The sequence below is a fragment of the Myxocyprinus asiaticus genome, chromosome 31 (assembly GCF_019703515.2).
Source record: "Myxocyprinus asiaticus isolate MX2 ecotype Aquarium Trade chromosome 31, UBuf_Myxa_2, whole genome shotgun sequence".
NCBI lineage: Eukaryota > Metazoa > Chordata > Actinopteri > Cypriniformes > Catostomidae > Myxocyprinus > Myxocyprinus asiaticus.
The window spans coordinates 6,550,350-6,558,890 of NC_059374.1; positions in this window are offsets into that span (position 1 = coordinate 6,550,350).

Genomic DNA, 8,541 nt, shown 5'->3' on the forward strand with positions numbered 1-8,541 from the left:
GGGGACACAACCCATGTTTTTTGGTGGTGTGTTAAGATTCAAGAATTTTGGTTGAGGGTTCAGAATTTTATTTGTGACGTGTTGGGTGCTTGGGTTTCCTCGCTCTGTCAGCGGGTGGTACGGCGGCTGATTCTTGGCGGGTTGGTGGATAAATCAGTGAAGTCAGCTTGGTTGAAGGAGGAAGAGAAATCTTTCTTCACTTCTGCAGGCAAATGGGTGAAGATGCGGATTTCTCGGCGGTCTCCTTCAGATCCGTTAGCGTGCTCAGTGGAACACGGAGAAATCTCAGCTCATCCAGCGAGATGGAGGTTTTATGGCCAAAGTTCAGGTACGTACGATACTTCCTTGGGCAGCAGGGCTACACCTGAGAGCAGCAGGGCTGCAACTAGATGTGGTGAACACTGTTGCTGGAAGCAATGCCCAGAAGGATCTCTGAAGTTTTATACTCTCGATGACGTCATGGCTGAGGGACGTGTTCTGTCATGCGTTTCATCCAATAGGAGTTGAGAGTTCGATCCTTCAGAATTTCACACATAGGTGTAAAGTGAGCAAGGCTTCATGGGATCTGTTGTCTGTTTTGGACTCCCTTTGTTTGATTTTGGAGACATTGTTGTTGCTGTGAGTCTTCTAGTGTTCCTTCAGGGCGCAGTCAGGCTTTATGACTGTGTGCAGGCCTGCCTTTGTCTCTTATCTGAGTACATGAGGCCCAACATTACCCCCTTTGGTCTGAAGAGTTGGTTGTTGTCTAGCTTCTTTAGAGCAACTGAAGGGCCGAACAGTTCCTGTAGGTTCACAGTAACCTGTGGGTTATGCCATCCGTGTCTTCCTGATAGAAAAGAAAATGGTTGCACAGCCCATACAGTTCATTAGAGTTCACAGAGGCTTTATCGTCTGGACAGAGACTGAGTCACATCTGGGCATAGAACTTCTAGCTAAGTCTAAAAACTACATTCATCACACATCAAGACAAACATTCCAAGTTATAGGTAGGCACAGCATTAACCATAACACAATCCTTTGCTTTTCTTTGGTCATAATGCAAAATCATAGTAGAACATGACAATGGATACTAGGACCAAAACGTTAGAGGAAAAGTAAGGAGGGTTAGAGGTTAAAAGATTTTATCCTTGGAAATGTTTGGGGTTAACCTGTGGGATGGGCTCAGACTGGTGTGTAAAACTCGGCTGTATGAGAAGGAGGGAGTCCAGTCTGGCCTGTAGGTTTTGAATGTACCTGTACATGGCATGTGCAATAATTGCCATGATGATCCAACCACTGAGGAGGAGCCCGAGGGCGACCAGACTGATAGGGTGTTCTTGGTAAGATGACGATCTGCTTATGTGACTATGCAATATAGTGGTCAAGCCAGTCAGTTTGAGACTGAACTTCACTAATTTCGTCCCTTCAGCCTGAAGCTGCTGTTGAAGGGTGTCATCAATGGTGAGGTTGTGATCTCTAAATGCATCCGTGATCTCAATTTCTGCGTCATGTTTGTTGACGCTGAGATGATGGAGGACAATATCGTCAATGTGCATGGATGCTCCTTGGGGAACCGTTAAGAACACCATCTGGTTTGGTAGTGTTAGTTTAGTGGCTGTATCATGGCGATCATAGGACATTAGAACTTCGGTGGTTGGTGTGTTAACTAGCCAGCAATTGCCTGCTCGCTCAACCTTTGTCTCTGTTCGTTCATTTTTGACAGACATGCTACCTTGACACTTTTGTTCAGGGGATTTGGCTCTCAGGCCGCAGAGGTAGTTAGTCGCCTCTCTAACAAAGGGGTTGCCTGGACAAATGCAATGAATGTCCTTTGTCTTGGTACACATGCTTAGGTTAAGTATAAGGTAGAGTGAGGGGTCCTCATTGTAGTTTTGGTGTTTTGAAGTGAATGTGTGTTTTACCTCTTTGAAAACTAACATTCAATATGGACTTTAGTCGGTATATATTCTGCCTTTCTTATGATGGGTAGATTGAGAATGAATCCTATTTCGAGGTTCTGAGAATTTACATAGATTGGAATTGCACTGCCAAGACTACATGTCTAAAACAACTGTGAAGTTTGCACAACGCAGGTAGTAGCAGATCTAATGATTTGTTCGACAAGGTCTAGGGAGACCAGGTAAGCTGGAATCCTTCTACTACTCGGAGTGGTGCTAGGAGTTAGTGCATGCCGATGGGATGGGTTGAGGCATGCAGCTATCCTTATGGCACTACTGTGATGCGTCTTCTCCCCTTTTGAGTGAAAACGGCTTGAAGAGCTTAATCTGATTGAAGTGGACCCATTTTTATGCCGGTGTTTGGCTTGGTTTTGAGACGCTGATATGGTAGACTACTGGTGAGAGCTTTCCCACTATTTCGAAGGGGTCTGACCAACTTGGTAGGAACTTTTTAGAGATTCCTGCCGGTTTGGTGAACCTGAAATAGAGTACCTTGTCACCTAATTGGTACTCGCGGTGAGATGCTTTCCTGTCATAGTAGGCTTTGGATCTCTTGACGTTGGCTTCCAATTTCTGGACCCATACAAATGTGGCCTGAAGATGGTCATGCAGGTCCATCACATATTGGTGCACTGTATAGGCGGTTGCAACATTGACGTCTTTGGGCATCATTTGGACAGCCAGGCATCCTTTGACATAGGACCAGGTGTCGCGGGCCATCGATGGCCAATAAATGACTTGCTGGAGGGTCTTGAGGGTGGCCTTGTAACCCCGGTAGCGCCGACAGGGGAGTTTTGAGCATGGGCTAGCATCACCCACCTATGGTCGGTTTGGGTATAGACCAACAAACCTTTCTCCAGTTTAAGATGCGGCTGGTCGAGAAGGAGAGCATGTAGCTCCTCCGACTTACATGGTGGGGTTTGAGAGGACCCTTGTGTTGCAGGATTTGCTACCCACTGCCGGACGGTTTGGATGTCCAGGTCTTGCTGCTGCATGGTGATCAGATCTGCATCGCTGCGTCTCCGTTCCAGGTGCAGAGTCTGTGGGCAGGTCTGTGGGTCTTCTCACCTTTCTTTTGCCTGCCGATGGGTGATTGTATTTATCGCACATTTTTGGGTAATTGGAAGCCACTAGCTTGGCTAGGCGGTTGGCATCATCGTTACCTTTGTCTTTGTCAGGACCGGAGGTTTGGGAATGACCTTTTACCTTTTTCCAGTATACTGTTATTCCCAAGTCGGTCACAAGTCAGTCGCAAGCCAGGAAGAGTTCAGAGTGCTTGACTTCCTTGTTTCTCACGTTCCTCATGCTGTTCTCTTTTCATGTGGGAAAGTGAGAGATAAAACTATGACGAGCATAGTTTGAGTCAGAACAGATTGTCAGTTGCTCAACAGTAAACTTGACGGCTTGCTGGAGCATGTTGAGCACTGCTGCAATCTCCATGTACTGGATTGTCTTGTTGCCCAGTTGGTAATTGTTTGGTTCGTCGACGTTGCAGTTGAACCAAACAATACCGGCTCTTGCCCGAGTCTGACTTTCATGGTGGAATGAACAGCCATCCACGTAGACCCTTGGGAGGTCTGCACAGGTATTCTCATCATTGTAATGATGATTTGATGGGAACAGCGAAGTGGTGACAAGTAATGATTCTAGGCTCAGTTGCCCTTCGCAGTCACAGTGTTGGCCCAAGGCCATTATATGGTTCTGGGCGCACTTGACCTCAATGTCGTAGCCTTGCAGTGCCATCATCCAAGTGGCAATGCGGCTGTTGGATACCTGCCCCTCCAGCCATTGGCTGTTCAAGAGGGTGACAGGTTGGTGACAAGTCTCAGTGACTGTCTTCTGACCCCCAATGTAGCTACGGAAGTGTTCCACAGCTCATATGGTGGCCAGGAGGGCCTTCTTGCAGTCAGAGAACTTCATCTCAACAACACTAAGAGGTTGGCTTGCGTAGGCGATTACACGTTTGTCTGTGTCTTGTTTCTGTGTCAGGGCAGCACTGATACAGTGGGACAAGAAGCTTGCCTTGAGGTCCAACTCTTTATCCTTGTCTGGGTAGGCCAGACAGGGTGCAGAGTTGAGCTTGTCTTTCATCTGGAGGAAAGATTGTTCCTGGGGCTCTCCCCACTCTAATGTTTTGTCTTTACAGAGTAGTTCCATGAGGGGTATGGCTATCTATGCACAGTCCTCGATGAACTGTCGGGAGTAATTGCAGACACCTAGGAAGCTTCTGAGTTCTGACAAACCTGTCGGAGCTTTGATGTCACGGCTGGATTGAACTCTCCCAGCTTGGAATTCGATGCCATCTGCACTCACTGTTAGACCCATGTACTCAACCTTGGTGTGGCACCACTGGCCCTTGGCTAGTGCAAGCTTGGCTCCAGCAGTGGAGAGTTGGTTAAGTACATGTTGGATCTCAGTCAAGTGTTCCTCAAAGGTCTTGTTCCTCATGAGGATGTCGTCCAGGTAGATGAGGTTACCGCAGGCAGTGGCATCACTCATGGCCTTATGGAGGAAGATATTGAACTCGGCTGGGGAGTTTGAATATCCAAATTGACAACGGTTCCAGGTGTACTGGCGGTTACCAAAACAGAAAGCCAGCTTGTACTGGTCAGCTGGGTCAACTCTCATTGTCCAGAAGCCATTGGCCACATCCACAGTAGAGAAGAAGCGGGCCCCTTTGACCTTGGCCAGTTCTTGGTCCAGATGGATCATGGGTCAGCGAGAAAGTGGTACCTGCTTATTCAGAGGGCGATAGTCAATGGTGAGATGCCACTTGCCGGTCAGCTTTAACACTGTCCAGATAGGCGATCTCTAGTTTGAGTTGCATTCCCGAATGATTTGCTTTTGCAAAAGCTTGTCGAGGATCCATTGGATTGACTTATAGGCAGCCAGGGGAATTTTTTACTGCCGTACAAATGTGGGTGACGCATTTGGATCAGTGGGAATGCGAACGGTGTGGAGGTTGGTGACCCCACAGTCATGGGAATCTCTCCAGAAGATCAGCTGTAAATCATGAATGAGCTTCCGAAAAGCATTTCTCTGATCCTCTGTGGTTAAAGCATCTGCTTTGGCAAGCTGCTCATTGACCTCGGCCTCAAAGCCAACGTAGAGTTCCTCTGGTGAGGAACAGGTTCTGTCATCACCAGGGGTTGTGTCTCTGGGTTGAGTCACAAGAGAGTATATGACCATTTCACCTCTGGTGCCCAGGGTAGTACTGTAGATTGGTTTGCCTTGTAGTGCTTCGTGGCGAGCCACCATGATCATTTTGGTCGGGAAAGTGGACAGGACACCGTCCAGGTTGTCATCCCTGGCTAGTGATTTAGGTAATTCTCCTATCACTGGCAGTGTCAGTTCAAAATCATGAAACCAGTTATCGACCAACATACCTAACGGTCGCCATGCTGTCACCTGAATCGGGATGTGCATCAGGTTCTGAATCAACAAGTAGGTTGAGCGGTGGCTCAACTCGAGCAGGGGCGTTTCGCAGATGGTCAGATTGAGTTCCCAAAAGCGGGGCAAGGGTTGGAAGAATGCCTGTGGGCCAGGTATCTTCTGTCCTTTAGAGATCACCAGGCAGATGGGAACACCTGCTGTTCGTGCGGGGATAGTCATATCTACCTTGCTAGCAAACTGGCATGCCTGGGGAATGGTCTGGCCAGATATCACGTGTTCTACCTCTATGGTCAGAGAATGCCTTTCGGCCCGGGCTTGGGACCACAGAACCTGGTTGACTGTGTCCAACTGAGCACCTAGTCTGACCAGAAGGTCCGCCCCCATGAAGAACGGGGGTTGGAGTTGAGGGACTACACTCATAAAATGCATGACCTGCCTTTTCCCAATCCGTATAGAGTGGGCGCATACCCCAATCACTTTGAGAAGACTTTGTGATGACCCTGCCAAAAGGATGCTGTGACTTCGCGGTGTGAAGAGCGGAGGAGGACTGTGTCGACACACGTCTTCATATAGGTCCTGGCTCATTGCGGCCTTTTCTGACCAGAGTGCTACAAGCGCTTCTGGTGTCGCTATACCTTTGATGTGCACGCCTCCCACTATGTGGGGGCTGTACAAGGTTAAGTTCATGTTCTTCGGTGAACAAAGCAAAGACTTGTGGTCATGAAATTAGTTTTGACTGTCAACCTGCGGTGGCTGTGGGCTCGCAGGTGGCATAGAAGGATTAGAGCCAGGGTCAGGCTATGGAGGAGGCATGATCATTGGTAGGGGTCCTCTGGACTCCTGGATGATGGCAAATTGTCCATCTGAAGCTGGCAAACTGTTTTCTGGACCAAGTGGCCTCGGTGTGTCAACCTGAGCCCACATGTGTCCATGTGTTCCTTTGAGGAGTTCGGCAGCCCTGGTAAATGAGGGAGCACGTCAGGCTGTGTTACTGCATCTGTCAGGCATCTCCTGATTATACTCTCCATTTTCTGTCTCAAACCTTGTCCTCTGTGGGGGGGAGGGGGGGTTGAAACCTTGTCTTCCCACTCACCTTCTTGTTTGAGTTTCCGTTCGAACTGTACCTTTCCTTTCGGCCGGCGAGCATTTTGCCGTTTTGGCGCGGCGTGACCCTGGGGGTGTGTCTGGTCACCACCCCCTGGTTCTGTTGCCCACCCTGCTGGCGAGGTGGTCGGCACCCCTAGGGTTCTGTTCTAACTTTCACCTTAACGCGAGGCCTCTCATTTCCTTCAAGTGCTAGGTCGGTGTTTTCAAAGGCTTGGATCCCCAGGACTCTGGTGTCGCCTTCGTGCCCTTGACCAGGGCGCACACGCATTTCTCATGCCAGTTGCACCTACCTTCTGATTTCTATGGTAGGGTTGCCCGTTTTGCAGTGCAGCATCTAGGGTAGCGGAGGCTTCGTCGGTATATGGTGAATACTCCTTGCATAGGGATTTACACAGAGCTGAGTAGCAGTCTCAGATACCAGTCGGTAACATTTCCATGAACACATGGACACTCCTCACTGTCGTCTACCATATAAGCTTGAGTTTTTATTGCGATGAAGCCTCAGGTAAGTCAACAAGGCAGCGCTCAATTTCTCTGAAATAATCATCGATGTTGGAATCTCGACTACTCGGGTCAAAGCATTCTATGTCCCTTGCGAGGGACTCAAGTTGTCAAATGCTCAAGCCTTGGTGTCAGTATGACCACGGGTCGTCTGAATCATCCGAAGTACCATAGTCACTTAGATCGCTATAGTGATGAGGACAACTTCTTCCCCTTCGTGGTGGGGATGGAGTCCTGTTGATGCATAGGGGTGGGCCCCGTGTCGCGTACAGCTCCCTGGCTAATGGGGGCCTTGCACCACTTACACCACTCTGGGCTCTGAAGTAATTTTTACCCCTCTGTGGTGTGGAATCTGTCTGGTCGAAACGCAAGGTGGCGTGACTGAAAACGGACTGAGGGGGGCAACCGGAAGGAGGGGCACCTGCATCCAACCAGAGGGCCACTGGAGGAGCTTGAAAGGCATCTGGGAGGATGAAGTCAGAGACTGTACCACTAGGGGCAGCTTGGCTCCTAGCGTGTGTCCCTGGGTTTCCTAGAGGCACATTTCTATGGATTGTGCTAAAGAGGGGGCCCTCTTCAATGTCAGATGTGGTGCTGTGCGTTTCCTGGGTGGCCAGGTCAGCAGCAGCACTTACCTGATCTGACTCTGCTCTTAGCTGGGCAGCTTTGAGCTGCCTGTGCATGGTTTAATTTACCTCCTGCATCCGGACATTATCTTCCTGTGCCCGGACTCTCTCAGCTTGAATGCACCTAACTTCTTGGCGCAGGCTGAGATTTTCCATCTACACCACTTGGTGGCTGTTCTGCAGCTGGGAGAGATGGGCCTGGTGCTCTGTGGTTTGCAGTTGAGATCTGTGGTGATAAAGAAGGAAAATTTGGCCCACAAAGTCGAGGATTGTGCACTCTGGCTTCCCGGCCGGGTTGTTGACATAATCAACTAGTTCCTGCAATGCTTCATCACAACGACTAACATTGTAGCCGTTGAGGTTATCTCTCTCCTCTACGGAGAGACGGAAGACAGCGGCGACCACATCTTGCAGTGCTGGGTCATCTGACCTCTGAGGAGCTTCTGCTCCAGCCATGTGGGGCAACTGGCGACTCATTTTACCGGGGCAGTAAAAATGCTTGCGACACATTGGCTCTGATAGCTTGTTGTGTTACAGTTGCTATAATACTGACACGAATGCACGGGTGAGAGGCTTCGACCTGTGGCTTACGGGTTACTGTTATGCAATGTGCAAACTTCACTGCGACCTCTCCTTGGTGGACATTAATTAGGTGACTTGACACCTCTCTGTAACATCTAGGTGAAAGCATTAGGAGTTAAATAACAACAGCAGGCTTGGAGCAGACTATCGTAAACTTACCAACCCCTAATTCACTCTAAGAGCACTTTCAAGCCACACTGGCTTATGCTTGGCAAGTCGTGAGAGAAGTCAATCGTCAAACAGAACCAAACTTTGAACTAATGATTCAAGTCATTACTTTGCATCCTTATGCATGCATATGGGGGCACCTCACATGGGGCACCATTAATGTTGGGCGCTTCGTTCAGGAGTGGGTTTGGTTATTAGCAATAATGAATAATTATCAAAGATAATTA